Genomic DNA, 6,000 nt, shown 5'->3' with positions numbered 1-6,000 from the left:
AAAGAAAGAAAGAAAGAAAGAAAGAAAGAAAGAAAGAAAGAAAGAAAGAGAACAAGGAAAAGAAAAACAGAAAAGAAAACTTTTGGCTCCACTTGGAACTAATCTCCTTATACACACCATCATTATTATCTGTCTTCCTTTTCAAATGTTCTTTGAGTTCCACTCCTGCATCCTAGAAGGATAGAGAAGAATTACCCCCTGTGCATTTGGGTTTTGTGTTTAGCAAGAAGTAGAGATGCTAGCTAGCTGTTTCTGCTGCCTCTAGGGGCCCTTGGCCACTTCACTCTTCACAAGTCTCCTTCTACATCATAGTTTATTTCAAAAACTGAAACAATCACTTTATATTATAGGTAATTCTAATGTCGAAAAGTTTATTGCTATGCATTGCATTTTAATGGAACATTTGACAAATGGGTTGTCTTCTACTATGACCAGTACTGTGATGCTTACTTTGAGTAAAGATGTACCACTACTACTAATACTAATAATAACAATAATAATGAAACAAACCTCAAACTTGCAAAAACAGGTAAATGTGGGTTATGTAGGATGACGGGAATTTATTTGTAGACAAAATATGCATTGAATGGTTTCTACAGCAAAATCTCCTAGAATCTCTGAAATAGATAATTTCTAAAATTTTCAGTTTACACACACCTTTCAAGGAATACATCCATTGCTTTCCAATGCTTTTATGTATAGATACTACCAAAATCTTTTCATAAATGTACTGCTCTGGAAAACTAGGAAATCATTCTGTATTTGTTTTTAAGTTATGAAAATTATTCCTGTGTTTCCTTACACTGATTCTATCTCTTCTAATTTGAAAAGAAGAGCTAGAACAACTCTACGTGGGCAGGTGGAGTATTTGCTACACAGTGTTGAGTAGCACTCTTTAAATGTGTTCTAACGATCACCTGCATCAGAAGCACCTACGGAGCATATTTAAAAAGGAGACCTCATCCCTCCTGACCTGGACCCTAAAGTTTGAGAGGCACCTCTTGATAGATTTGGGCCAGCAAAGCCCCAAAACTTAGTTGAAATATTTATTCTTTTTAAACATTAAGTCTGGAATTTAAGTAAATTCAACTGTTTTTGTAGATCTATAGGTTACATCATCATAGAAAGAATAGCTAGCCTTCTCACAGATGTGAACGAGCTAAAGAAGGAAAAGTCATGCTTTCATTCTCAATCATGCTTTGCCTATTGTATTATGTTAAAATATGTATAATTTTAAAATGTCCTTTTGACTGAAAGACAAACAACTGAAGTGTATTTGAATTTTATGAGTTCTCCACCATATGTGGAACTAGGTAGCCCAGCAACAGAGGGAATAGACTAGCATATATTTATCTAGCCAAAAAAATTTATTGAGTATTTACTCTATGTCACTGACCTAGGCTCTAGCATTACAATAGCAACAGAAAGAAAAATTCACTCATTGACTCTACCAGCTAGTCTAATAGCAGAGATCTACAATAACTAAATAATTATATACACAAGTATAAATTTACAGTTATGATAGGTGCTATGAATTGACCTAGAATTCCTGAGATCCTAACTCTCCAAAGCTGGAGGAAATCCACTGATCGAGTAATTTTCACAACTAGGAATTTATACATGTTATCTCATTTGCTCAAAGGCAGCTAATAAGTCTGCATTGTTTATGAGTTTGTAAGAAACTTCACTGTTCAATGGTAGGGCACTGAGTCAATAAATTACACAATAACTATGGTGGAGATCTCTGTGTCACTAAAAATAATACAGCAGGTAATCGTATAATAAGATCTTTCAAATATATATTATGGGAAAAAAGCAAGGTGCAGAACATGAATATATGAAATGTAATACCATTTATGTTAAATTTAAAAATAAAGGAAGTGTATGTGTGTTTATAGAGTGTCAGAAACAAATTATCTTTCTATTCTTCTATCTTTCTATTCTTCTCTGAAGAAGAATAGAAGTTGTTAATTTTACTTTTTCCTTTGGAATTTTCTGGATTTTATGTGTGTGTGTGTGTGTGTGTTATTTACAAAGGCACATATAATTCATCAATAACACATACAGTTTTGAATAAAGATCCATGGGCCCCAATACGGAACCACAAAATCAAAACATTTAGTGACAGCATCCTAATAATTAATAATTTTACAACAACTCTTGTTGGGAACAACAACAAGTACTATGAAAGCTCCCCAGATGATTCCAACAATTGGCTAGACTCGGAACCACCGGTCTAATGTAATGAAGTCTCAACTTTAGGAAAACATTTTACATTCAACTTCATATCTGTTGGAAGCCAAAATATTTCCACAAAGTTCTACAACTACTAGAAAACAAAATGCACACCATGGTAAAAATATCATTAATTATGCTAATTACAGATGTCACAGTCTCTTTCAGAATCTACAGACAGCCTGGGAATGGCATTTCAAAACAAAACAAGATTTTTGTTCTGCTAAAGAAAATTTACTTCAAACTGATGTTAGACTCTAATTCCAGGTCAAATACACTCAGACTTCAAATACATCATCCTTTGGGCTGGTATTGTACAGTATTTATTTGGCTCTACAAGCCTTGATTTATAAGATGTACCAGGGACTCAAAGCAGAAAAACTGAGAATGAACTATTTTATATCAAAATCTTAGTACCTTTTGTATTATTACTGTTTTTTAAAGAAAACCTTTTAGTTGTAAAAGCCTGTAGCTAATGCTGCCCCTTTTTCATGTTTTTCCACCTTAAAACATGAATAAACAATCTCTGAAGTGAGTAAACATACGGCTGCTCTAAATAACCAAAATAACCATCTATTTAACTCTAGATCCACCCCTTACTACCTGTAAGACATTAAGTTATGCAAGTTATCAGCATCTCAGTTTCCTCACCTTTAAAATGGAATAATCATGGAATCAAATTCATAGTGGTATTGTAAGAAGTAAAAATAAAAACAGAGAAACTGCCTGGACAATATCTGGTATATAGTAGTACTCAATAATAGGCTTTAACTAATTCAAAAAGATACATGCACCCCTCTGCTTATTGCAACATTATTTATAATAGTCAATAAATGGAAGCACTCTAAGGGCCCATCGATTGATGAATGGATAAAGAAGATGTGGGATGTGTGTTGGTGCATGCACACATGAGTATTATGCAGCCATAAAAAAAAGATGAGATCTTGCCATTTGTGACAACGAGGATAGGCCTAGAGGGTACTATGCTTAGTGAAATAAGTCAGACTGAGAAAAACAAATACCATAGGATTCCACTCATAAGGGAATCTAAAAAAAAAAAAAAAAATGAATAAACAAACAGCAGAACCAGACCTACAAATACAGAGAACAAACTGATGTTCACCAGAGGGGAGAGAGATGGAGGAATAGACAAAATGGGTGAAGAGGAGTGGGAGATATCAGTTCCCAGTTATGGAATGAATAAGTCATGGAAATAAAAGGCACAGCATCTTTGTCTTGAACAAAATTGGGAACATAGTTAATGGTACTGTAAAAGCATTACACGGTGACAGATGGTAGCTACACTTGTGGTGAGCGAAGCATAATGGATACACTTGTGGTGAGCATAGCATAATGGATAGACTTGTCAAATCATTATGTTGTACACTTGAAACTAATGTGTCAACTATACTCAAATTTTAAAATTTACTATAATATAATAATAATAATATTTTATTTCTAACCATACTTCTGAACTCTCAAAATATAAAGTCATAGTCTTAGCAATTAAATCCACAGTTTAGATTTTGACTTAACTTTGAAGCCTGTTGTATTTTTTATTATTTTTATTTAGTATCCTATTCCCCTTGATTCAGGGTTTAATCCAACACATATTAACTCAATGCCAACTCCTTATAAAGCACTTATCTAGGCACAGTGCAAATGAAAAAAGAAGACAAACTTCTCATCTCTAGATTAGAAGAGCAAATGAGAAGTGTGTATGAACTGTCCTTATGTAAGGTGGAAGCCAGTGCCATAAGAGACAAGTATCTGGGAATTCAGAAGAGACAACAGTTAATTCCAGTTGACGGGTGGTGCAGGGCTGGAGGTGGGGGATCCGAGTCACTATCGTGGTGTATGATTCAGGCTAGCTACACAAAAGGCACCACTCAGCAGGGTTCAGCAACAAGGGAAGAATATGACCTCATGGAGTTCTGGCTACACATGCTCCAAAATTTCTTTCCCACTGGTATGCTATTCAAGGTGAAGATTCTCAAAAACAATATGACCAAATATCCATATGCTTAAACATTGGGGTCTTTAGAATTCCTCTTTACCAGACCCCTGAAGACAAAAGCTGAAATAATTTACATTTATGAGCTTATAATTCCATAAAGCTCTATCAGGGAAACAGCATCCCATGGAGTTTTACAGCAAGAGCTCTATAGTCGAATCTTGCCAGATTAGTAATGGAGAAAAGATAACACTGCTACCTAATGACGACTAGGTAGTCATGGAGAGAAAAATCTGTTGGCATCTGCCCAAAGCCCAGTAAGCAGATGGCCTTGGGCACAAAATCCATCATGACGATTGGCACCTCATTGGGATGCTCTGAGCAGTGAAGGGGCCTGAAAAATGCCCTTCTTTGGCTGCCTTTCCTCCTGAGGCATATTGGTGGCACAGGAGGGAGACAACTGCCTGACTCCTGCCAAAGGGAGAAAAGATGGCCTTTAAAATCTAGGCTACTGCAGCCTCCTGGGTAGTCAATCTGGTGCCTTTCAAGCAACCAAAGAGAATCTTAAGGATGTGTGTCTGATTTCCTCTAGGATAGATGATCCCCAACAGGTTCCATTCAAAGCTGGCTCAAGGATAACAAGCCAAGCTCCAAGATGGTGGAGGGGGGTCTAGGTCCTCAGTAGCCAGGGCTAGTATGTAAGGTATATCGTACAATGTTGTTTTACCTATTTTAGGATTCTTAAATTGGTGATGTGTAGTTAACTAAGTGTATTTCTGTTCTCTAAGGATAAGTGCCACTGGATGATTAAGGTTGTTAACTACTTGAAGGGTCAATACCAATAGCAATTTATTTTGTAGATGTTTGCTAATTTAGAATTTTTAAAAGTTAATGAAGATCCCTTTTTTCCTGAAATGTATACTTTTGTAATTTTTATAATACTGCCTAATATTTCAGATACTTTAACCACTTGGCATTAAAACATCTATTACATCACAACAGACACACATGCACACACACTGGTTAGTCTTAATATGCTCTTGAGTAGACTTCTCTGAATCCACAGCAAATAAAATACAATGGCAAACTGCTGGCCTTTATCCTATTAACTGAGTTTCAGTAATAAGGATATCTAACAATTAAATATCACTCTTAAAAAAGATAGCTATTATTCCAATATGAATTATTATTTGCATAAAATTTTGACTACTCTGCACTTTCACATTGGTTTTAAATATAGTTGAGAATTGCCTCCGGAAACCAACAACAAAGTCACAGCCAATGCACCCAAGATCCCTTTGACTTAAGTTATTCTTTAATTACATAGGGTGTGTTGTTTTATATAGACAGATTTTTTTTTTAGAGCAGATAATCTTAATTGCTATTTCAATAACCTTAGGGCCTGAAACAGTTTAACAATAAAGTTTTCTGATTATTCAAGAATCTACCCATAACAATGAGAAAATGACCAGTTTGGAAGAGTGTCTGATCACAATTCTGTTCAAGACAAAGATGCTATAATCAGGTACTGGCTGCAGAAATTGTTATTATTTCAAATTATTTCATAATGGCAAGTACCAGTTGATCCCATAAATATATACCTTTATGAAATATTATGTAACTACTTCAGTTAAAGACTACAATGCCATAAATAAGGAAAACTTTAAAATATATAATTCATTACAACTGAGATAATATCAAACTATCCCAGAGATATAAAGTTATAAGCATGCAAATAAAGTAAATGGTAAGGGATCAGGGTAAGTGGGAGTGAAGTCTAATTGAAAATAAAAAGTAAAAAAAAAAAAAGT

At 34.8% G+C, this 6,000-nt stretch overlaps 1 protein-coding gene across 2 annotated transcripts in view; it reads right to left on the bottom strand.

Moving 5' to 3' along the window:
• Positions 1-6,000, bottom strand: part of UNC13C (unc-13 homolog C) — a 565,259-nt gene that overhangs the window by 539,803 nt on the left and 19,456 nt on the right. The window lies entirely within an intron of this gene.

This window comes from Mirounga leonina, unplaced genomic scaffold (assembly GCF_011800145.1).
Source record: "Mirounga leonina isolate KUSES-001 unplaced genomic scaffold, KU_Mleo_1.0 Mir_91, whole genome shotgun sequence".
Taxonomy (NCBI): domain Eukaryota; kingdom Metazoa; phylum Chordata; class Mammalia; order Carnivora; family Phocidae; genus Mirounga; species Mirounga leonina.
The sequence above is the reverse complement of the archived record's forward strand: the minus strand, read 5'-3'. Positions and strand labels throughout refer to the sequence as shown.